Raw genomic sequence first — 27029 nt, forward strand, 5'->3', positions numbered from 1 at the left:
GAGCGCAGTAAAAGGGTTACTAATTTGCATTGTAAATGGGGAACGAATAAGTGCACCGTTTCGCTGCTTTTACACATTTCCAGCTGTAAAAGCGCTACTCATTGTTATCCGGGGAGTTTGCAAACGTCACCCGGACTAGTGAGTGGGGACGGTGCCAATAAACCGCGGACGGACGACGGACGGACAAAGTTTAAGACGACCCATTCAACCGTTGTCTACCCTGTGAGAGTTAGTGGGTCGACGTTAATTAAATTGCTTTCAGAAAGGTGCAACTGATAAGAGGAGCGGAACTACGATTTAACATTGGTGGCACGCAATAAGGCTGGAGGCGTTTAATTAATTAAATGTTTCGGTTATGTCGTGGGCGGTCCCCGACAATAGACATCGGAGTCATCGGGAAATAAACTTCAAGGACGCGCGATGGACCGACTGCGAATATAGAGCGGCAATGACAAAAATGAAATGAATTATATGTACAACAGACTTAAAAACATAGACCAAAATAATCATGCGCCAAAAATTGCCATGCATCTTGAGTTCTTGTAAATCCTGTAAAGTATTTCCCCATAATTACAACGACTTACATGTTATTGTGCTCGAACCTCTGAACCTCGACTGGCCGATTATTTTTTGAGGAATCACGTGTAGTTTCCATCCCCTAAATTAGATGGACGGATAAAGCCAGAGAGTACATCCCTATTAACATGTTGCAAACGTTAGAAAAAAAGTTGTTGTGAAAGGCCAGCTAATGGAACATATTAATGGGAACAATTTGTTGGTCCGGAACAGTCGGGATGTCGAGTGAAACACGTGATATGTATTCCATTTGAAGAATGATTTCACCGTACTAAATAAATTTAGATTATATAAATCACTCGCCTAACTTCTCAAGGTTATTTGCCCATCCTTCTTGTTTTATACAAATAGCACTCAAAAATTGAGCTTGCAGCATTAACAGAATAAGATCATGTGTTTAATATTAAGGTGCCATAGGTATACTTCCTTCCATGTTGAGCGTGCTAAGTGGTTCATACCACTCCCCATGTTTGGTCAACACCACAGTGATATGGTGATCATATCTTAGATACTTTTGTGGTCAAATGGGAACAGATTGTTACTTTCATGTACAGGTAAATGTGGCTCTATGCAAGGTATAGAGACCGCGCAAAAAAAAAATCACACCAAACTCAACGAGTATCTTTAAACAATAGTTTTCGCTACACAACTTAAACATTTTGACGTGGGACTACGTCTAACCGGAGTATATGGGGGGTAGAATGAAAACCTAAACGCTGAACATGCAGGAAAAAATGAAAGATTTCAAATGCTTATAACTCAAACATTTCTTACTGTATCCGAAAGATGTTTGCATCAATTGATAGGGAATATTTCTACGCATCTATCGTAATTAATAAAATGTTGTTTATCATTAGATAAACAATTGAATAACTGTAAAATGTTAAGCGTTATCTAAACGCCTAAACTGCCTCGTTTTGATTGGCCCGATTCACGGTTTCCCCAACACAGCCATCATAACCAAGCAGCCTTGGGGAAATCGGCATTGCAAATACATGAAAGTGTGGGGTAATTTTGTTCCGACTGAAATGTGTTTCCCTAACACAGACTTTAATTCCAAGGAGCGTGGGGAAATTGGCAAGTCGGGGGCATTTTTGTTCCGACTTTCCCCATCACAGACACAGAACCAAGGAGTCTGGGGGAATTGGCATTGCAAATTCATGCAGGTCGGGGGTATTTTTGTTCCGACTGAAATGTGTTTGCCTAACACAGACATCAAAACCAAGGTGTCTGGGGAAATCGGTTTTGCAAATAAATGCAAACTGCGAGTACTTTTATACTCGGCTTGCATTTGTGCATGCTAGAATATGTTTCTTGAACACGGTATAAGATTCATGCAAGCCGGGGATACTTCTGCACCCGCATGTTTTTTTGCACTCCGAAATGTGTTTTCCTAACACAGATTACAAAAACGGGTACGAACACAACGCTTTGGCTCGGTTATTCAAGATTGCATTGAAGGATATACCTCCAAATCTTCTACTCACTGAATTTCTGGCACTGAGTACCTGAAGTTCATCAAATCAAACAAATTCGCGGTTCGAGAAGTACGTACACTTGAGAGATGCAAACTTCAGAGGGAAATGTAAAATAAAGTATTCGTTTGATAATTCTTCCGTTCACATATTTTGTCCTAGGCATCATACCAAACGTAAAAGGATTTGTAACGAAGAACATAATCTATTACTATGCATGAATTGACCTTACATGGAATTTATTCAATCTCTTTACTCACAAAGCAAATATATTGAATTTGATTGAATTCGGAAATTGTTTCATTCAATCAAAAATTTAATCAATACAAACAAATGATTGCTAAGCTAAGCTAGTCCCACGTCAACTTTGCGGTTATATCATAGATATAATCCACCCATTTTATATTTTTTGCGGTGGACAAAATGCGACCGCATAAAAAAGATCCACGTAGTTTTCCACGAATCCTGGTGATTCTGATTTAGATCACTGTTCAATAACTTTTGGGTTTTCTGCTGTACGTTGGGAAAAGTGTAATGTGATGGAACCAATGGAGATGCATTGTGAATGCAATCTTCCCATACATTTGTTCTGCCGATTTGTGTGCTCACGTTTTCGTACCGTCAATAACGAGCAATCAATACATTCGTTTCTGCCCGTTTTCAACTTATTTGGTATAAATAAGCCATCCGCAATTTGGAACCACACCGTGGACGCCGACTTGACAACACCGTTGCTGGACGAGCTGGATGACGAGGGATCGAGAGCCTTTCTCAAGGCAATGAGGGTGGAGGTGTAGTGCAGGAGTAGAGTAAAGTTTTCCAAGGGCCTTTCTCAAGGCTAGAGACGAATGAACTGAAAAAGTTTAAAGTCTCTATAATCAAAAAACCTAATCTAACCTGGAACCACACCACTTCTTGTGTGGTGGTCGTCGGGACGACATCGTTGCCGGCGAGCTTTTTTAAACGGCTTCATTCAAAACAGGTGAAGTGAGAGTATGAAGTGGAGTTTTTTCCCGCAACCCTTCTCAGGGCTAGAGGCGAATGAATTGATGAACTGAAGAAGTTTGAAACCAAATAAGGAATGGAATGGAAACACACACATACACACACAGCTCTATACAAGAGTGAAAGATATTGCGAAGCGGCACTGTAATTTCGAACCCTCGGAGAAGCACTCTGTATCAAATTGTGCTACGACAAAAAAGGTGCCAGCAGCATATGGGAAAAGTTTGTGCAAGTGCGAATATGGAAGAGTATCCAGAATTTTGGAATACGGACATACACTGCATTTATTTAGATACTACGTATCTTTCATGGGAGTATGCTTTCAATTCCAGTAGGAAAACCATACTGTTGCATGTTCTGGGGTTCGATCCCACCTCAAACGGAATATGTGGACAAAGAGATTTATAGTTCGTGATCGATATCAGGGGGAAAGAGATAGTCTGGTGCGAGTTGGCAGTAATATGTCTATATCTCATATGTAGATCTACAATGTCGACGTCTGCTGGAGTCCATTTAGGGAGGCATATTATTCTCTATCAGTTAGTAAAAATATCTAAATAAACAAAAAGTTGTTTCTATAAATTTTGTTGCATTGTAAATAACAACTAAATATCCGAAGGGCTAAAAATCGAATTGAATAATATAATTCCACAGATCTACGTTGAAAATGCGGTCGTGTCATAGATACAACCCCTTACAATGTTCAAGAGACTGACAAGGGCCCTTGTGGAAAGAAACTTTGCTCCATACTTCTCCTTATTGAGAATGAAAATCCACTCCCGCTCCACGCTTACCGGCAACGATGTTGCTTCGAGTCCTGTGGTAGAAAAAAATTGGGATTCATTCAGTCTCCCAATCAGTCCGATGGCAGAAAATAATTGGGATTCGTTCAGTCTCCCAATCAGTCCGGTGACAGAAAAGAATTGGGATTCGTTCAGTTTCCCAATCGGTCCGCTAGCAGGAAAGAATTGGGATTTGTTCAGTCTCCCAATCAGTCCGGTGGCAGAAAAGAATTGGGATTCGTTCAGTCTCTCAATCGGTCCGGTGACAGAAAATAATTGGGATTCGTTCAGTTTCCCAATCGGTCCGGTGGCAGAAAAGAATTGGGATTCGTTCGATTTCCCAATCAGTCCGGTGGCAGAAAAGAATTGGGATTCATTCAGTCTCCCAATCAGTCAGATGGCAGAAAAGAATTGGAATTCATTCAGTCTCCCAATCAGTCCGGTGACAGAAAATAATTGGGATTTGTTCAGTCTCCCTGTTTACGCCAGTACTTCTGGCTATGCCGAATTTCACTTTCCGACGGAGAAAACGTTAACCGGACAGCTTATAATTTCCTTCTTCCGAATTTAAATTTGCAAAAGATAGCGAGACTTTACTCTACGATGGTTTATTAACGAATGAAGCTCTGTACATTACGTGCCCTATTTATATGATACACGCTCTAGTGAATTCTATTGTGGATGGTATCTTTGCTCGGGTTGTTCTAGAATGTTCGCTATAAACAATAGACCTTATATTATAGCAATAGAAATTTTCTATCCCTGTCTGATACCTTTCTAGAAAAGTCAGTTTGTTCTCTGGTGAATTGTTATTGTTTGGACATCGCTTTTGAGGTAAGTTGATTGTTTGAAATAATACCTTTGATTTACAATTTACTTTTCAGGTAATTGTGTACCATTTGGAGCTCTTGGACAAAACTGAGGTAAGTAACAATTCATTTAAATAGCTAATCCTTATTGTTGTTTTTTTTTCAGATGAGCTGTGTTTTGTGTTTAGTTTAGTGTTTTCAAGTGTAATTATTTTGTTGTGAATAAAGTGTGAAAAATTAACTTGTGTTTTTTTTCCTGATTTGAGTTCCGCCTTGGCTCGGGCCGGAACATTCCGCCCACTAAAATTGGGTCAATTTTCCTGTTGAAGTGGTAGCTTACTGAGATTGTGGACTGATTGAACGATTTCGCTGTCTCTCATCTTTAGCGTAACCAGTCGCGGCTTTCCATCTGGTGCGTGTTTCAGCTGCAGAACTCTTCCGAGTGCCCACTGCTGTGTGGGTAGTTTCTGCCGTCGAACGAGAACCAAATCACCTATTTGCAGATTGTTACTTGGTTGATGCCACTTATTTTTGCGTTGCAATTCGGGAAGGTATTCGCGACTCCAGCGATCCCAAAAGTGTTTCCGTAGCTCAATCAGTCCGATGGCAGAAAACAATTGGGATTCGTTCGATTTCCCAATCGGTCCGGTGGCAGAAAAGAATTGGGATTCGTTCAGTTTCCCAATCAGTCCGGTGACAGAAAATAATTGGGATTCGTTCAGTATCGCAATCGGTCCGGTAGCAGAAACGAATTGGGATTCATTCAGTCTCCCAATCATTCCGGTGGCAGAAAAGAATTGGGATTGGGAGAAAAAACATAGTGTTTCGACTTCGCAATTACAACTAAATGGATTTTCGAGCAGGCACCGGATACGTTCAGCCTCCCAATCAGACAGGTGACAGAAAATAATTGGAATTCGTTCAATTTCCCAATCGGTCCGGTGGCAAAAAAGAATTGGGATTCGTTCAGTATCCCAATCGGTTCGATGACAGAAACGAATTGGGATTCATTCAATCTCCCAATCGATCCGGTGGCAGAAAAGAATTGGGATTCGTTCAGCCTCCCAATCAGTCCGGTGACAGAAAATAATTGGAATTCGTTCAGTCTCCCAATCAGTCCGGTGGCAGAAAAGAATTGGGATTCGTTCATTATCCCAATCAGTCCGGTGACAGAGAATAATTGGAATTCGTTCAGTCTCCCAATCGGGGTCCGGTGGCAAAAAAGAATAGGGATTCGTTAAGTATCCCAATCGGTCCGAAGACAGAAACGAATTGGGATTCATTCAATCTCCCAATCGATCCGGTGGCAGAAAAGAATTGGGATTCGTTCAGTCTCCCAATCGGTCCGGTGACAGAGAATAATTGGAATTCGTTCAGTCTCCCAATCGGGGTCCGGTGGCAAAAAAAAATTGGGATTCGTTCAGTCTCCCAATCGGGGTCCGGTGGCAAAAAAGAATAGGGATTCGTTAAGTATCCCAATCGGTCCGAAAACAGAAACGAATTGGGATTCATTCAATCTCCCAATCGATCCGGTGGCAGAAAAGAATTGGGATTCGTTCAGTCTCCCAATCGGTCCGGTGACAGAGAATAATTGGAATTCGTTCAGTCTCCCAACCGGGGTCCGGTGGCAAAAAAGAATTGGGATTCGTTCAGTATCCCAATCGCTCCGATGGCAGAAAAGAATTGGGATTCATTCAATCTCCCAATCGGTCCGGTGGCAGAAAAGAATTGGGATTCGTTCAGTCTCCCAATCAGTCCGGTGCGGGAAAATAATTGGCAATCGGTCCGGTGACAGAAAAGAATTGGGATTGGGAGAGAAAAACATAGTGTTTCGATTTCCCTGTCACTTCGCAATTACAATTAAATGGACTTCCGACCAGCCACCGGCACCATATGCGTTCCGTCCGGTGGCAGGAAAGAATTGGGATTTGTTCAGTCTCCCAATCAGTCCGGTGGCAGAAAAGAATTGGGATTCGTTCAATTTCCCAATCGCTTCTGGTTGGGAGAGTAGAGCGTAGTGTTTAGGCGAGCGAGCGAGCGTTTGTTATTTCATATTTTAATCGTCACTACGGTCATTACTTGCATATGCTATTGGTGCGTTATTTAGTCAGAATCAGTAGAATGACTCAGCTCTTCCCCATTCGCATTACAGAATGATTTCTCATTAAGGTTGCAGATTTTGAAAAGTTGTGCAACAAAATTGAATGTCGATAAAGCCACAGAAATACTCGAAATTGTCCGGTATGTTAGCAGTCACAGCATCTGAACTAAAGATCGATCATAAAACAGTTTTAATCCATTTGCGCGATTTTTAGGTTCCATACCAATTAACACCAAACAACATGATAATCGAATTTCCATCTGCGAAGCCTAGGCCTAACGGAATGAAATCAACCCATTTTTTAAAAGGATGGTGACTGGGGACGAGAATTGTGTTACATACGACAATATTAGATGTAAAACGAACATATTAAGAAGAACTTCAATTGTATCTTTGGAAACTCATTTTTCCCAAAATTTAAATGCGGTCTGGTTTTCGGCATAATCGACCGAATGTTTTACAAAAAAGTGTTATTCAATGTTTTTTTACTGAAATTAAAACAGACCAAAAAGTACAACTTTTTTTCGATGCGGATAATATGGACATATAGTGGGGGAATATAGGTAGGTTTGTGTTATACGAAGCGTAGAAGTTTATCGCTCATGAGAAGAATAATGTTATTCAACCAAGGCCTGAGCTCATCACGAATGTCCATTAAACGACAAAAAATCGAATTAATCCACCTAGAAGTGATATTGTGCTTTTCAGCAGTATATACGGACAGACGCTCAACTGTTTTGCTTTTGGTTCCAGCCAGCTTCTAGACCAGGGGTTCTCAAACTGTTTGGGGCAAGAGACCCCTTTTCCAGAATCAAGTCATACCGTAGACCCCCACAGCCAAATTTTTTTGAAAATCCTATCTTTAGTTGTTTTTCTTACTGAATAATTTGAAAACATTGCAGTTGGTTAAATGAATAAACTTCAAATTATTTTCTCTCTAAGGCGGTCTGGCGTAGTGGTGCGTACATCTCACGCAAAAGGTCACAAGTTCAATTCATACTCCCGACATTCTTCCAAAAATGGATGTAATGAGACAAACCAGCCAAAAATGTTGAAAGTCACTATAATTCAGAAAAAACATATTTTCTCATCATATTCAACAACAAAAAATGAGAATCATATTCAACAAATCGCAAACCAATCTATCCACAACTACCAAAATACAAAATACGGTTCAATAATGGTTAATTAAAGCCTTAAATCTCCGCGTTCGTTGATTTTCAAATGGTTCCTTCGGTTTCGCGTTGTTTGTAACCATGATGAAGCCTTTTTCGACAAAGTATGATGATGGAAAAACGAGAGAATATATTTCTGCAATGTTTCACATCGCAGGATACTGTTTTTCAATGTTTCATTATAACTAGAACACATGATGAAAATTTTGCTATGCAAGAGACTCTTGGTGGTCAGCGAACTCCAGCGTGTAGAAGTAACCGAGTAAAGATTTCATCGTTTTTCTCATACAGCTGAACAAATAATCGAGTGTTCAAAGAATTGCTTCGAAGGTTTTTGATAGCACACATAACATATAGTAAAGACTGATAGGATGAAGGTCACAGATTTTTTGCTACTAAATGCTGTCTGTGAATCACGCAGTGAATGGCCAGTACCTTACGCAGTTGTAACTTTGAGTGAGCTGACCACGATGACGACCAACATGATGCACCATCCGTTTCAATGTTCTTCCATGGAATAGCTTTTTCGGTAAAAAAAACCGATCCATGCCAAACCGATATAGTGGTTCTCAGATTTTCGTGAAAAGCGGTCAGTTTTGTTCTTTATCGCAAAACATTAGACGCGCATTTTTTTATTTTTTCAGTAGGGTGACCATTTCCATTTTAGGGTTGTCCGAAAAATAAACTTTTTCCTCTTTTTTCCAAAAATGACATTTTTAAAAAATTCATAACTTTTGAACCAATAGACGGATTCAGATGATCGATATATCAAATTAAAGCCAATTAGCTAGCTTTTTTTTGAAAAAAATACGCATTTGCCAATTAATTGAATTCTAGGCGCATACATCCAGTCTAGTCGCAAAGAAATATTGAACGAAGACTGAAAACATGTTAACTTTGAAAAATCATAACTTGAAAACGAAAAATAACACATCTCTGATTTTTGGATATGTTATGTAGAAAACCTAATTTGTAGAAGAAGACAAATAAAATAAAATAAAAAAAATGTAGCATTCTTGTTCCCGAAACCATACTAAACTATAAATAACTAATACAATAAATAATTACGAAATTAAAATCCATTTTTTTCGCAAGTCTAATATTTTTCAAAAAAGGCTATCTAATTGGCTTTAATTTTTTGTGTCGATCATCTGAATCGGTCAAGTAGATCAAAAGTTATGGATTTCTGTGTTGGAAAAAGAGCAAAAAATTGATTTTTCCATCGATTAACTTTGAAAAATCATAACTCGAAAACGAAAAAAAACGCCTCTCTGGTTTCGACATATGTTATGTGAAAAATCCTCAGTTTTCCAAAAAAATATTAAAAATATAGCGCCTTTGGTCCCAAGACTATGAAAGCAATAAAAAACCAATACAATCAAAAATAACGAGAGCAGAATTCATATTTTCTGCAAGTATAGTATTTTTCTCAAAAATTGATTGGCTTTAATTTGATATGCCGATCATCTGAATCGGTCTATGAGTTCAAAAGTTATGAATTTTTGAAAAAAGTCATTTTTGGAAAAATGGGGAAAAAGTTGATTTTTCGGACAACCCTAAAATGGGAATGGTCAGCCTAATGAAAAACTAAAAAAAATATGGATCTAATGTTTTGCGATAAAGAACAAAACTACCAATTTTAACGAGAATCTGAGAACCACTATATCGGTTTGGCATGGAATGGCTGTATATGTAGCAAAAATCATTTCTTTGTACATACTTTCTTCTTTAATATATCGAACATACCCTAAGAACAGACCTTCATGCTGGTTAATGTAGACTCGTCCAACTGGAGAGAAAATCTGTTGGTCTATAATAAATTGAATAACATTTTTCCCTCTTCGCGACCCATCTCAAGTTTCCTTAAATATTTTTAAAAAAAAATTGTTGCGCCATGCACATAGATGACCAAGCATTTTGTAAATTCTTTTTCAATCATTTTATTCTAGTTCATTTCATTTAGCTATGTAAATACCTTGTAATCTCTTGGATTAAATTAGAAGTTGAGTACATTATCATTCAAGCTCCAACGTATTTCAGAACGCAGATGAACTTGCAACCTAAGAGCAAGCTTGTTGTACAGTTAGATATGAAGAGCATGTTTGGACATGAATTTGATGATGACCCCTTTCGTGTTAAATCGCGTATATGTTTGAAATACAGAGAAATATTAAACATACCTGAAGAACTCGCCCGCTTAAACACATTATCTTGCACGAACTTGTTCACGTTTTTTCACTTACCGAATTTTTCATCTTGTACTTTTTGTACTTTTTTATTTTCATGTTGTGCACACTTATCGTCGTATTGAGTTTTTAAAATATACAGCAATAATATTTTCCAGTAAAATATTAGTCATTCTCAGGGTTGCCACATATACAGAATATTCTGTATTTTACAGATTTTTCGCCAAATTTCCGATACAGAATCTGCATATACAGAATTACAGATTTTCTGCAAAAATAGAGAATTTAAAGATATTTTTTCAAATTCAAATTTAAATGTTAAACTAATTACATTAATTACATTTTCTCTGTCCACTTTCTTACTAATAAACTTTGTTTTTTTTAAATCGTTGAGTCATGAAGATATGTACCTTGATTTATGAAAATGTTGAACCATATGAAATGTCGCCTCACTTCTCCATTCTCCATTCCATTCCTGAGATTTTTGAGACGCTTTTTGATAATTCCGCATTCATCAGCGTGTGTTGAGTGGATATGCTCGCTTCACAATTTCATCAAAACAAAGTTCTGAAATCGGTTGGCTTCCACAATGATGGATTCTATTTTAAAAGCAAAGAACTATGATTCGGCCCAAGGAGAAGCGTCAAGGATGAAATTGACGGAATTGATGGAAAAGAAAAGCAAAGTTCAACAAAACCATGTACAAACATCATAGAATTTCATATTTTTTTCATCATATTTTGTTGTATTGATACGACTTAAGCAAACCATAAATAAGAACAATAAAGTCAAAATGAAAATAAACTTTTCTTTCCATTTTTTTCCTTAGTTTTTTGATACAGATTTTTTTTTGCTAAAAATACAGTTATACAGATTTTTTTCAGAAAATTTTACAGGATCAAATGTGGCAACCCTAGGTATTCTTATAACAGGGAGGTTCAAGTAACACAACTTATGGAGCATCTTAAATATTTCAAATAAGAACTTGTGTTATTTCATAGGGGTCGTTATTCAGACCCCGTCGACCCCCAAAATAAATTTTTGTTTCTGTCGACCCCTGGGAAATCGAAATCGACCCCAGGGGGTCGTTATCGACCACTTTGAGAAACCCTGTTCTAGACAGTCCATCTTTGACGGTTTGATTTCCGTTTACAGACGCAGGACATTCTGTAAGAATATATTAAACAGACTGTTCACAGTCCACCAACACCCTGTCCATTTCACCCCCACTGTCCGTTATACTCGCACTTCCTCTATATATTTGACAGAATGCATATTGCGGTGCAATGTAGAAAGTCATTGCTATTGGAACAATGTAGAAAGTCATTGCACCGCAATATGCATTCTCTCAAATACGCACGCATACGGACGCAGTTTGGAAGATCACGATTTTTTCAACCAATCTAACCTCGAAAGGAGCAATCTAATGACAAAATAAAAAAAATAGTGTCTAATTATTTTCGATAAGGAAAGATCTTACCAAATATTACGAAGTTTCTTAGAGATTGTGTAACATTTTATCGGAATTGCTGTACATGTAGTTGGTTAAAATATATACATAAGATATAAGATTGCCCTGGCACTTTGTTTTCAATAAGGAATGCAACATCTTATTAATAACACTGTTCATTATAGTACAGTGCCATCGGCTGTATTGTGGGGGGAAAAGATTTCCCAAGTGGTGTCGGGTACCTGGAAAATTATGAGTTATCGATGTGGGTCAGGTACCCAACAGCAATATTTCGAACTATTACAGAATTTAATCAAGTGTCCAAAATGTTTGTTTATTATGAGAGATGAAAGAGGTGGAAGTGTTTCTCATCATATGTAGTAAAAGATTTCATTTGAGCGTTTTGGAGATTCGTTACAAATATATTCTTGTAGTTTACAAGTGTTTGGAAGAAAGTTTTGTAGAAAGATCGAAAATCTGTAAGATTTTATGATTAACAATTTGAAAAAAGTGGGTATTTTTCTCGAAATCAGCATAAAATGGGAAATGTTATATTTCTCAGAAATGGGATAATAAGTGTTCGTAAGATTTTAATATTATAGGATTTTATTTCAGTTTCCTAAACATGAAATAAACATCAAGGGTCTCCTCGAGTTTGTGGATTCAAGCATTTTTGTAGCTTTCACCTAAAAAATGAGCCATACAATTTATTCTCTTAAAAGTTTACTAAAGTATCTTTCATTTACCCTCACGAAATAGTAAATCGGTTGAGCGGTTCAAATGCTATAAATTTTCAAAAATATTGGAAAAAGAGCTGAGTTTTCAGACCACTCTAATTCTGAATTACTAAGAACGAAATGAAAAAACGTGTCTAAAGATTTACGAAATTCGATGAATATTCGAGGTTTGATCAGAATCAAAACAGTTTTGTTTTCGGTTGATTCTTCTTGATGGGATTGCTGAATGACAACATATTGTACAAAACAACACCCCACTATGTACCACAAATTCGAAGCGCTTTTGGCACTTGTTGAAGGCGAAACTGCATAAATGTCAAATATTTACACGACACACTGTATTGGTGCGCCATCTGTTTCCTCGAATTCGTATTTAATACTTGCACACCTGGTATTTGACAAATCACCACCCGATATTTGGCATTTCATATAAATTATAATCTGCTAATACGTTTCGCTCCGTAGGCGAATTTATATATGCTGATGAACGTGCCAATAATAATCATCATTTTTCAACCACCAAGATCGTTGCGGCTTCTTTTGTTGCGAGCCTAAAACAATTCCAATTCCCAAGAGAGATAAAAGATTATACAAAGTAAGAGCTTGATTTTCATTCCAAATGTCACCATGTCATGCTGCGTCGTGACCTGCCGGCTGTGTCATATGCCGGAATGGCTGAAATTGGTAAAGTTGTAGAGAAGTTTCGATTTAATTTTTTGCTTTTCTCTCTGGTACATTTGTGGTTTGCCCCGCGTGTACATGATGGTGCTAAACCAAAGTATATATGGTGGAAAATGCAATATCGAAACACTCTCGGATGCACTGTACGAGACGTCATATTGTTGCATTGTGGGGAGAATCTATTCCTCCAAGAGAAATAGATCTTGACGCGTTTGCACCCAACGGGAAGAAACATAATATTCTTCTGGTTGCGCACAAACATTTTCATTTCTGCGAAAAAGGAGGCAAATATTTTATCTTGGTGCGAATGGCATAACCCTCACGTCTGCGACGTGGATTCGTGCAGTAATTTTATATTTTGCTCCACGTTTCGGTTCCGTCCACTGTACGAACTCTACTGATTGGAAACGTGATTCTAGAATCGGATATTAGCCTTCCGAAAAGAGGGGACCGATTTTGGCCAGATTTGCATTCAGTGAAACGAACTAACAGCGGTTCGATATTACTTTATGTCAGCTGTCGAGTGTAATTTGTGTTGAACAATAAATTAGAAATAATAATTGTACCGCAATGAAGACGACAAAGGTGAACCAGTCCAGGAGGCTGGAATAATCTTAAATAAAATATTTAAAGAAATATCACAATGAAGATGTAAAATTGTATTCCTCATCAGGGTCCGGAATCTTCGAGGATGACTGATGAACTATCCTAGCAAATGGCCATTCTAATTGACGTGACAAATGAATACAAATCTGCCTCTTCATTCGACCGACTTCAATCCACACTACTACTCCATCTGACACGAATCTCGTGTACACAATCTTATTTTAACCAGATGCGAAACAGTAGTTACACCATTAATGGACGGCTTCATTGTTTACCCACCGTGAACTCAAACTAACGAACTTAGACAGGTAACAGATATGCTGTAAAGGTACCCTCGCGTTAGTATTAGTTAGTTAGTTAGTATTAGATTTTAGTTCACTTTGTCTCCGGGTTCAATTTTGTGAAAAAAAAACAAACAGAAACAAGAAAATTCACAAATTTGTCAGTGTTTCTGAATATAACACTGCACACTGTTTTATATGTGTGGTATTTCGTGTACGATACAAAAACATCCAGCTTACCTGTCAATCCACGTTGAACTCAAAATTCGACACATGCATACGCGATACATGAGAGAGAGAGAGAAACGAGTCACTTCAATATGAAATGAAGTCCATTTGACGGGGGGAAGGATGAAATGAGATAATCGAATCGTAGAGTGAAATAGCAACTGAACGCCCGAATGACTGTTGAATCGTGTTGACGGAGAAACTGCTGGAAGAAGCCAAAACTCATTTCCAATTGAATACGAAGGTGACGAAATAAATCACGGTCCGTTGTTTCACTTGAAGTAGCATCCCCGTAAACTTCTTGGAGCTATTCTGCCCAAATATGCATGGTTGACGTAACCACGAACACCACCCAGAAATGGAAAACGTTTTTTTCTTGTTTTTAACTAAATAATCCTGACTGTGAACAATCTTTATATATAAAAATGGATTTCTGTCTCTCTGTCTGTCTGTCTGTCTGTCTGATTCTTATGGACTCGAAAACTACTGAACCGATCGACATGAAAATTGGTATGTAGGGGTTTTTGGGGCCGGCGAAGGTTTTCGTGATAGTTTGAGACCCCTCTCCCCTCTCTGAGGGGGCGCTGCCATACAAATGAAACACAAATTTCTGCATTACTCGAGAATTAATCAAGCAAATGAAACCAAATTAAGCATATGGAGGGTTCAGGGTGCAATAAATGTTTCTATGGTGGTTAGACACACCTCCCCCCTCTTTAAGGGAGGACTGCCATACAAATGAAACACAAATTTCTGCATTATTCGAGAATTAATCAAGCAAATGAAACCAAATTAGGCATATGGAGGTTTAGGGGGCAATAAATGTTTCTATGGTGGTTAGACACTCCACCCCCCTCACTAAGAGGGGGCTGCCATGCAAATGAAACTCAAATTTCTGCATTGCTCGAGAATTAATCAAGCAAATGGAACCAAATTAGGCATGTGGAGGTTTTGGGGTGCAATAAATGTTTCCATGGTAGTTAGACACTCCTCCCCCCTCTCTAAGGGGGGGCTGCCATACAAATGAAACACAAATTTCTGCATTACTCGAGAATTAATCAAGCTAATGGAACCAAATTAGGCATATGGAGGTTTTGAGGTGCAATAAATGTTCCTATGGTGGTAAGATACTCCTCACCACTCTTTAAGGGGGGCTGCCATACAAATAAAACACAAATTTCTGCATTGCTCGAGAATTAATCAAGCAAATGAAACCAAATTAGGCATATGGAAAAGGACCAAATCTCTGTTCGATGAAGCACATTACAAGAGGCTAAGAAATAGAGTAGTATCAAAGATTAAAATAGCTAAACAGAACTATGATAAACGATCGTTCGAAGGTAGTGTTTCTAGTAAACAGATGTGGAAGAATATAAAAAAGTTAGGTGTTTCCTCTAAGGACCAAACATTGCCTAGCATCAATGCAAACGCTGATACTATTAATAACTATTTTTCTTCCAATTTTACGATGGGTGATGATGAATCTCCCACTTATTTACCTGAGAATGCTGATGGCTTTCGTTTCAGTAATGTGCAAGATTACGAAATCATAAATGCGATTTTGTCCATTGATTCCAATGCAACGGGATTGGATGGTATACCAATGAAGTTCATAAAAGTATGCCCTTCCCTTGATCAATCACCTATTTAATTCCATAATTTTAACGTCCATCTTTCCTCAAGCATGGAAAATGGTTAAAATAATTCCAAAAAAAAGTCAGTGAACTGCTTCGATGTTTCGAGTCTTAGACCAATTAGCATTCTTAGTGCTCTGTCGAAAGCATTTGAAAAGCTTATCAAATCTCAAATGTCTGATTTCATAAGCGATATGAGACTATTAAGTGATGTTCAATTTGGGTTCCGGAAAAGACATGGCACTGAAACGGCATTATTGAAGGTACATGACGATATCGCTCGTGTTGTCAACAAAAAAGGAGCTGCAGTGTTATTGTTGTTTGATTTTTCCAAAGCATTTGATCGAGTTTCCCACGCTAATCTCCTTTAAAAGCTTTCTTATAAGCTTGGGTTCTCCCGGTCTGCCATAAGTTTGATTAAATCATACTTTTGTGATAGAAATCAAGCTGTGTTCTATAATGAAGTATTGTCTTCCCTCAAGCCAATATGCTCCGGTGTTCCTCAGGGCTCCGTTCTGGGGCCGCTTCTTTTTTCGCTCTTTATTAATGATTTGCCGGCGGTTTTGAAATATTGTAGTATACATCTTTATGCTGATGATGTTCAAATTTATTTCTGTAGTATTGATCATTTTTGTGTGGACGATATTTCTATGAAGATTAAAGAAGATCTCCATCGAATTCATTGCTGGTCACAGAAAAACCTTTTGCCCATAAATTCTTCCAAAACTAAAGCAATGTTTATATCTAAATTGAGAACATCATCTGGCTTACCTGTGCTAGCTATTAAGAACGAACCAATCCAATTTGTTAACAAATTAACCAATCTTGGCGTAATTTTCACTTCTAATTTAAGTTGGGAATCGCATATCAACTCTCAAGTTGGTAAAATTTTCGGTGTGCTTAAACAATTGAACTTAGTTACCAAATATTTCGACGTCAAAGTCAAACTCAAGCTTTTCAAAGCGTTAGTTTCTCCTCATTTTATGTATGGTGACTTTGTATACACCAATGCCACTCAACAATCAATGAACAGACTAAAAGTAGCTTTGAACTGTTGCATAAGGTATGTTTTCAATATTTCTAGAATGGGAAGGGTTTCGCCCTTACAAAAACAATTATTGGGATGCCCATTCACCCAATTCTATAAGTATCGAGTTTGTTCTATCTTGTTTCGTTTGATAACGACTAAAGTTCCTAATTACCTATTTTCTAAGTTAATTCCATTCCGTAATACACGAGTAAATCACTTTTTAATACCATTCATTCATCGCACTATTATAATCAGTCGCTGTTCGCTAGAGGCATAGTATATTGGAATCGTTTACCAACTAATATAAAAAATTGTTCATCTAAACATAATTTCAAGCGGGATTTACTTTTTCACCTGAATAGTATTAATTAGCTTGTTGTAATTGAGAAACCAATAGGATGTAATTTAAGTAATGAATGAGTTTTCACATATTCTTCAAAGTAGACCAAATTGTAGCATTAAAAGAGGCAAATGTCTCAGGTTACATGATTTATTCATACAATAAATAAATAAGGAGGCTTTGGGGTGTAATATATGTACAAATGAAACACAAATTTCTGCATTACTCGAGAATTATTCAAGCAAATGAAACTGAATTGGGCATTTTGAGGTATTAGGGTGCAATAAATGTTTCTATGGTGGTTAGACTCTCAACCCCCTCTCTAAGGGGGGCTGCCATACAAATGAAACACGAATTTCTACATTACTCGAGAATTAATCAAGCAAATGAAACCAAATTTGGCATGTGGAGGTTTTAGAGTGTAATAAATGTTTCACGGTGGTGAGACACTCCACCCCCCTCTCTAAGGGGGAACTGTCATACAAATGAAAGACAAATTTCTGCATAATTCGAAAACTAATCAAGCAAATGGAGCCATATTTGTCATGCAAATGTTTTAAGGGACACGTAACGTGTTCATGGCGAATAGACGCTCCTCCCCTTTCTCGGAGTGGGGGGGTGGCTTTTGTGTACTGTCAAAAAAAAATTCTGCATAATTGAAGAACTAATTCAGCAAACTGAACCAAATTTGGCATGTGGAGGTTTAGGGGGCAAGAAACATTTCTAAGGTGGTTCAACACTCCTCCCACCTTTCTGAGGGGGGGGGGAAGGTCTGCCATAGAAATGAAACACAAATTTCTGCATAACTGGAGAACTTATTTGCAAGTGGTTGAAAAATCTTTAACGTGAATTGTGTCTGAAAATAATCTGATATTATAATGATGAGTGTTGTTAGAAATACTAGAGATTTTATAGTAAAAGGTAAATTCAACGGGGTTACAAGATCAATCAATGAACAGTTCTGCGATTGGACCCATGAACTTGCTCATAGAAAACGTGAATTTTTGAAGGTATTAATAACAAAAAACAAATTTTGGGTGAGACGAAGTTTGCCGGGTCAGCTAGTTTTCTATAGAATAATCTGTCTCTATTTAATGAATATCAACGATCAAAAGCGGAGTCGAGATTGTGCTTCAATCGACAAATTACCATGGAAGTTCTTCCGTATCACAAAAAATCCACAGCTATATATATATATATATATGTAAATAGTAGCAATAAGTTTGTATTAGGTTTTTTTAAGTTCACGTTTCGAATTCAATTTCACTAACGTTTAGTTTCCCTAGTTCGGATACAGCGGATAATGTAATTTTCGTAGTATGGTAAGAGCTGTAACTATGTTCGGGGATCAGTCATATTTGATGGAAATATATTTTGTTTTTTCCTGGCTAACCAATTCAATTAAGCATTTTAAATAGGTTAATTTCACTTAGGTTAAATACGTGTCTAAGCTTTGATTATAATTATAGGATCTAGGATGTAGTTTTCAATTAGTTTTAAGTTATTGTATATTCCATATAACTTTACCTCGCTTTTAAGAATCCTATTGATTAAGTAGCAAGTAATAATATATAATTAACTAGCTGACCCGGCAAACTTCGTCCCGCCCAAAATTTGTTTTTTGTTATCAATACCTTCAATCATTCATGTTTTCTAAATATGAGCAAGTTCCAAGGGTCCAATCGCTGTTCATTGATTGATCTTTTAATCGACCCCGTAGAATTTACCTTTTACTATAAAATTCCTAGTATTTCAAACAAAAGTCATCATTATAATATCAGATAATTTTCATACGCAATTCTCGTTCAAGATTTTCCAACTATTTGTAAATAACATGTTTCTCCGTTACATGGAATAAATGTTTTATACAGAAAATATGATAGAATAAAGACAGCCCTAAATCGGACAATTAGTTCCTCGAGTTCTGCTCTTATCAATACATTCGGCGATACTTTTTTACCGGTATAGATAGAAGAAGATATAGGAGTGCGTTTCATCACATTAAAATCCGTTTCCACTTTCGAACAAAGATCAGTTTCGCTAGTGCAAACATCAAATGGACAAACAGTATTTGTCACTATGTAATTGTAGAACATATGAGAGTTTAATTTTCCGAATTTCACTTTCTCCTTCAGAGTTTTCCGAAAATTTTCGATTGTCATGTTTGGTCGGAATTTTTTTTTTTTTTCTAAAATGGCGCGTGCTGTCTAGTATACTCAGTATAAACAAAAATTATCATCCGTGCTCAGGGAAAGGATTAATGGAAAACTCCATGTATTGCGGCACTGTATAAATGTAAAGAGCATTGCTTTGTATGTTCAAACAGAAAGATAAAACATGAAAGGCGACAAACTCATTGGGCCTGATTCTCGAATACACTTCACGGTGGAAACGAAATAAACGACACGCATTAGTGAAGTGTCGAAGATAATAATGAGTTTTCAGGCAGGATGAGCACTTTTCAAATAAAAAATCATAAATGAAAATTAACTTCTTCGTATCAAACTGATGTTAAATGTGAATGGAAAACTTTGTTTCCTTCATGTGGTATAATAGTCTCATACAAAAATTTCATCTGAAGATAATTTGATATTATAATGATAAGTTTTAGTGGGAAACTAATTTCGTATCCAGATGTCGACACCGTACCGTTGTCATCGTGGATACATTTCATTACGTTTCCACTGTGAAGTGTATTCGAGAATCAGGTCCATTATTTCGGGGATACATGCGACAGATATCACGCGAAAAAAAATTATAGCAAATATTTTTTAATCATAAGCATAAAAACTTTGTTTAGTTATAATCAGATGTTTACAAAAATAAAGGAATCTTGTTCATCTTACAAAGTTATACATCACTGCTTTTTCAAATAAAAAAAATTGCGATCAGTATGACATACATGTCGAAATTTAAGACCACCGCCAAGGGTTAAATTTATAAGTTCATTTAGCTGACCCGGCTAACTTTGTCCTGCCCGAAATTGATTTTTTGATATGATAACTTCTGAACATTCACGTTCTTTCAGAAAGCGAACGCTCGTGGCTTGAATTCCAGAAAATGAATTGATCAATCTTTCAATTGGCATTTGTTGTCACTGCTAGACACGAATGAATTTTGAAGTCTGAAACTCTATAATAGAAAATAAATATCAATCTATAATTTGCAATTAACTCTATTTGATTACCAAGCTCGAAATCAGTTTCAAATTGCTCAGTTTTTTATGATTTTTTTTCCTTTGAGATTTTCCAAAAAAAAACAATTTTTCTCACCGTTACATTGATCTACAGAGGGATCTCAACTCAAATCGGACAGTCTTTACTCGAATTTGATAACCCTTTTTGGCGATTCATTTTCACTTTCCACCTGAAATCCATTTATATTTATAGAATGGTGAAACATAAATATTAATATCGTGAATAAATTAACCGAAATCGGACAAACTTATCATTATTGAACAAATGCGTAATCATTTTTTTCGATTTCACTTTTCACTGCAGTACATATGTTTAGCCCATTTTTTAAAAATTTTCCTTTTTTTTTAAATATTCTTCAAAGCATTCTATCATTCTAATTTGAGTGGAGACAGACACAACAATATATAGACGGCTCAAATCTGATCAGCCGTTCTCTTGTAATGATGAGTTATACGTACGTCGGAAAAACCTTGAATCTTAGCTGTAGTATCATTGGTTGGCATAAGTATTATGAATTTGACGATGTTGATGGTATCCACGTAAAAATTCGCATATACTGTGCTTCAGCAAGAAAAAGACTAACAGTGAAATTTATTTTGTAAATTTAGCTGATGACGCAGACTTTGGAATATTTTCGCCTTAGATTGAACATGAGAAAGCAGTATTACACGCTACACATAAATGCCAAAATGACTCTCATTCATACTGATTCGAATTCTATATGAATAAAATTGGTGAGTTGGGAAAAAATATTATTGTGATCAAGTCATAACTAATATTGGATCGTAATTTTGAAAAATCTGTAAATCTACAGATTCTTGGTTTCAAAAAGACTGAAAAATCTGTATAAATACAGATTATTCTGTAGATATGGTAACCCTGGTCCAGTAGGACAGTCAACAAGCGGGCCGAATGGATTTTTTGACTTTTGTTCTTAACCATGCATATTTGGGCAGTATTGATGCGCTTCAGTCACCATTTTCTTCGAACGAAAGAAAAAATAATAATTCACACAAATTACGAATGTTCGGCTCAAAATTAGACTGTTTCAAACAATCAAATGCAGACGACGCCAAACAAAATCACTAATGTGTCCAAGCAGTTTGCTTACCATATGTCTAAGCATGTGCTCATGACGTTTTGGATATGAATCGACCAGCACTCACTGTTGGAGCCATCTATTGATAAACAGCGGAAACCTCAATTGTGCATCTAATATGTACATTTCTGTTTATAAATGAATTCCGTTTAGACTGAAGTAGGTAGTAGAAGGAAGGAGATTCTAACCATAACATCACCACATGCTACCTATACAGGGTTTTCCAACTTTAAATTCCGAAAGTAAATTGAAATAAAACACACATAGAATTCGAATTTCAATGAAACTTTTATTTCAAATTAAAGTTTAGTTTATGCCATTGTGTGTGAAATACAACATCATTCAAATGTCCACCTAGGGCTTCCTCGCACACCTTGATCCGGAACAGGTAATTTTCGATGACTTTTCGGCACATATGGGGCGGTATCTCGGTCATAACTTCACGAATGTTGTCTTTCAAATGTTCAAGAGTTTGCGGAGAGTTGGCATAGACACGGTCTTTCGCATAACCCCACAAACAAAAGTCTAGCGGGTTCAAATCGCATGATCTGGACGGCCAATTGACATCACCAAAACGCGAAATTATGCGTCCCTCAAATTTCGTTCGCAATATGGCCATGTTCGGTCGTGTTGTGTGGCACGTGGCGCCGTCCTGCTGCAACCACATGTCATCCGTATCCATATCTTCAATTTGGGGCAAAAAAAATCGGTTAACATGCGGCCATAGCGCTCACCATTCACAGTTACCGTCTCGCCGTCCTCATTTTCAAAGAAATACGGCCCGATGACTCCACCAGACCATAATGCGCACCAAACAGTGACTTTTGGCGGATGCAATGGCTTCTCAACAATCACGTGTAGATTTTCTGAGCCCCATATACGGAAATTTTGGGCGTTCACATAGCCACCGAGCTCGAAATGTGCCTCATCGCTGAAGAAAATTTGATGCGAAAATTCAACATTTTGCTGCTGTTGTTCGTTCACCCAATCGACGTATGCCCGACGCATTCCATGGTCACCACGCTCTAATTTTTGTACTAGTTGGACTTTATATGGATGTAGGTGCAAGTCCAAATGCAAAATTCGCCACAATGATGTGTTTGACAAGCCCAATTGCTGAGCACGCCGTGGAATCGAAACATTCGGGTCATCCTCCACACTGGCAGCAACAGCAGCAATATTTTCCACCGAACGCACATTACGATGATGCACAGGCCTCACGATATCCGCTACGGATCCAGTTTGTTCGAATTTACGCACTACATTAGCGATTGTGTGCTCTGTGGGCCGTCCATGACGACCAAAATCCGTCCGTAATGCTCGAAAAACATTTGCCGGTTTTTCATCATTTTTATAGTATAATTTAACAAAATTAACACGTTGTGCGATGCTAAAACGATCCATATTGTAAAATGGCAGACATTCAACTAACGATATGACGTTTGGTTGACAGCTATGTCAAACGGTTGTCAGCGCAGGGCTGTATACTTTCGGAAGCCCGAAATGGAAAACCCTGTATGTTATCACATCGTTTTTTTAAAATAAAAATCGGTTCACTTTTATAGAAGTTATTAAAATTTGTTGCGTGAGAGTTTGATCTGAAATACCCTGTATACAATTTTGGACAATTTGAAATAATTTTTTTTTTCATATTTCAGTAATGACTTATTTCAAGAAAAAATGTAACTTTTCAACGTTAAGGTGAAATTTATGTGGCTATTACATGTACAGTGGGGTAAAAATCGTGAATTTTGAAGATTTTGCTTGAATTTTCAATTTGGGAATTTGGGTGTCAAAGAACAAACTGTAGAGCGTTTAGAGAGCTTCAATTTAATTGGTAGAAATAATCAAGTTTAATATAATTCTTTATAATAATATTAATAATAACACATTGAAAATTTAAGTTATTCAGTTCCGAAATTTTCTCATCTTTCAAATGAAAGCAACAGAATCGTCTTCCGTAGCATTTTTTAATGTAGAGCCAGTTTGAGACAACAGAGTCCGAAACAAAAAAATCGAGGGCTTGTATACGAGACGACCGCTCTTTTTTTTTGTGAAATTTGTTGGTTTATCATTTCGGATATTATTTGCGAATACGTCGGAATTTCATAAATAACTCTTTAGTAAAATGTTCCGGGGACCCTGAAAAGGTTTAATGGTTTTCGTGATTTTGTAGAATCCTTTCGAAAAGCAACGATTCTTTCTTACCTTTGCGAGAACAATATAATAATTGGTCATCAGTTGCAATTTGTTTCTTTATATTAGGCTGTCAAAAAAGTCCTGCGGTATTTTTTTGAATTTTCATTTGTTCATAAAATTAGTTACAATCATCTTTACCAATAATTTTATCGATCGCTAATGAATCAAGCTCTCGTGAGTCAGTCAATATTTCGTATGACCTCACGAAGAATATTGACTGGAGAACATTTGCGGAAATAATATCTGAAGCAATTGTTTCAATGCATGAACTTCCTCCACTCGAAGAGTATAACTTTATATCGAGTTTGATTTACGAAAGCGCACTTCAAGCTCAAAAGAAACGTGTACCGGCTACCACTTTCCGAAGTCGTCCTCCATCACTTTGGTGGGACAAGGAGTGTTCAAAGGTCTACCTTGAAAAATCATCCGCTTTCAAAAAATTCAGGAAAACTGGATTAGTGGAATGGTTTCTAAAGTACCAAGCTCTAGAAGCCAAACTAAAAGGTTTGATTAAAGCAAAAAAGCGTGGATATTGGCGGAAGTTCGTCAATGGTTTGTCAAGGGAGACCGCTATGAGCACTCTTTGGAATACGGCTAGGAAAATGCGTGGCTGGAACCATACAAACGAAAGTGAGGAATACTCTGACCGTTGGATTTTCAAATTTGCAAGAAAGGTTTGTCCCGATTCCGTTCCTGCACGAAACGTCGTACGCGACATTCCGCTCCAATGCGATTATGAGAATTTTTCGATGGTAGAATTCTCAATTGCCCTCCTCTCATGTAACAATTCAGCTCCGGGGTCGGACAAGATTAAATTCAACTTGTTGAAGAATCTTCCCGACTTGGCAAAACAGCGTTTGCTGAACTTGTTCAACAAGTTTCTGGAGCTGAATATTGTCCCGCATGACTGGAGACAAGTGAGAGTGATAGCCATACGGAAACCCAACAAGCCGGCTTGCGATCACAACTCGTATAGGCCGATTGCAATGTTATCCTGTATTCGTAAATTGTTAGAGAAAATGATTCTACTTCGTTTGGACAAGTGGGTCGAAACAAACAATTTGCTGTCAAATACGCAGTTTGGCTTCCGCCGAGGTAGAGGGACAAATGATTGTCTCGCGCTGCTATCTTCTGAAATCCAAATCGCATTTGCTCGCAAAGAACAAATGGCTTCCGTTTTTCTCGATATCAAAGGGGCATTTGATTCAGTTTCCATGGAAATTCTCTCAGAGAAGCTTCATAATCGTGGACTTTCACCAATTCTTAACAATTTCCTGTACAATTTACTGTCAGAAAAGCACATGATTTTCTCTCATGGCAGCTCGAAATCTTCTCGTTACAGTTTTATGGGCCTACCACAAGGCTCCTGCCTAAGCCCCCTCTTGTACAGTTTTTACGTCAATGATATGGATGATTGTCTAACTAGAGACTGCACGCTGAGACAACTTGCAGACGATGGAGTTATTTCCATCGCGGGTACTAATCCCGTCGTTCTGCAAAAGTCGTTGCAAGATACCCTGAACAATCTGTTCACGTGGGCCCTCAATCTGGGTATCGAATTCTCTACGGAGAAAACTGAAATGGTCGTTTTTTCTAGGAAGCACGAACCCGCCCAATTCCAGCTTCACCTATCCGGCAAAACGATCCAACACTCTATGTTTTTCAAATACCTGGGTGTATATTTTGATTCTAAGTGTACCTGGGGGAGACACATTGCGTATTTGAAACAGAAATGCCAGCAAAGAATCAATTTTCTCCAAACAATTACCGGAACATGGTGGGGTGCCCATCCAGGAGACCTCATTCAGTTGTACAAAACAACGATATTATCAGTGTTAGAATATGGCAGTTTTTGCTTCCGATCAGCTGCCAGGATTCATATTCTCAAGCTGGAGAGAATACAATATCGTTGCTTGCGTATAGCCATGGGGTGTTTGCATTCGACACATACGATGAGTCTCGAAGTTTTGGCAGGAGTACCCCCGCTTACTCTTCGGTTCACAGAATTATCCTACAGATTTCTCATCCGTTGCAAGATCATGAATCCATTGGTGATTGATAACTTCGAAAATATACTCCAACTGACTCCTCAGTCAAGTTTTATGTCTATATACCATGAGTACCTTACCCACGACGTGCACCCTTCACCAGGCATCTCCAACCAATTTTGCTTCCCATACTTCTGCAATTCCTCTGTCATTTTTGATCTGTCCATGCGACAAAAAATCCATGGAATCCCAGATCACCTACGCTCCGATTCTATTCCGCCGATATTTTCGGCAGAATATGGGAAAGTTGGATCTGATAAAATGTTCTTTACTGACGGTTCATTCATAAACGAGTCCACTGGCTTCGGCATCTTCAATGAAAATTCCAGTGCCTCTTTCAAACTCAAAGATCCTTGTTCCGTGTATGTCGCTGAACTGGGTGCGATATATTACGCATTAAGGATCATTGAAACATTGCCCATCGACCACTATTTTATTTTTTCAGACAGTCTCAGCTCAATAGAGGCAATCCGCTCAATGAAGGTTGATAAACGCTCATCTTATTTCCTAACTAGAATAAGACAACTATTGAGTGTTTTGGTCGAAAAATTATTCAAGATTACCTTAGTATGGGTTCCCTCTCATTGCTCGATTCCGGGGAATGAGAAAGCGGACTCGCTAGCTAAGGTGGGCGCTTTAGAAGGCACACTTTTTGAAAGGCAAATTGCTTATAATGAATTTTTCCACATTCCTCGTCAGTATACGCTCGTAAGTTGGCAGCGCATGTGGAGTGGTGATGAGTTCGGTCGTTGGTTACACACGATTATCCCTAAGGTCTCGACGAGGGCATGGTTCAAGGGATTGAATGTAGGTCGTGATTTCATTCGCGTGATATCTCGGCTTATGTCCAATCACTACAACCTAAACGCGCATCTCTATCGCATTGGGCTCGCAGCAAACAATCTGGTCGTGTATCCGGTTCCATGCTGCTCGCTCTCAGCTCTCTAGAGCACTGAGAGCACAAGGCAGACAATCGGATATCCCCGTCCGGGATATCTTAGGTAGCCGGGATCCTGATCTTCTGCTTCATCTATACCTGTTCCTCAGAAACGCCGATGTCAACGTTTAATGATGTTTCCTTCGTTGTGTCCTCGTTTCATATCCCTCCTATCCGATCGATAAACTTTTACTTAGTCGCGGCAATACATACACACACTCTTTACAGACACACGGGCCAAAGGTTGTGCAGTCCACTGATCATTCAACAAGAGCCAAAGGTTGTACCGCTCATGACAACTCTACACGAGCTGATGATTGCGCCGCCATTCTATCCTGGATTCCTCGAGTCGAGAAAGACGCACCACGCTAGATATGGGGTACAGACTAGGGGGGCGTTGCTGATTAATGGTCAGCTGCATCCCAATAGGAAGTATCCCGTGTCGGGCACACG

General features: G+C 38.0%; 1 protein-coding gene across 7 annotated transcripts in view; it reads right to left on the reverse strand.

Moving 5' to 3' along the window:
* LOC129775065 (dual 3',5'-cyclic-AMP and -GMP phosphodiesterase 11-like) overlaps positions 1-27029 on the reverse strand; it is a 375931-nt gene that overhangs the window by 317319 nt on the left and 31583 nt on the right. The window lies entirely within an intron of this gene.

Source organism: Toxorhynchites rutilus, chromosome 3 (genome assembly GCF_029784135.1).
Source record: "Toxorhynchites rutilus septentrionalis strain SRP chromosome 3, ASM2978413v1, whole genome shotgun sequence".
Classification (NCBI taxonomy): domain Eukaryota; kingdom Metazoa; phylum Arthropoda; class Insecta; order Diptera; family Culicidae; genus Toxorhynchites; species Toxorhynchites rutilus.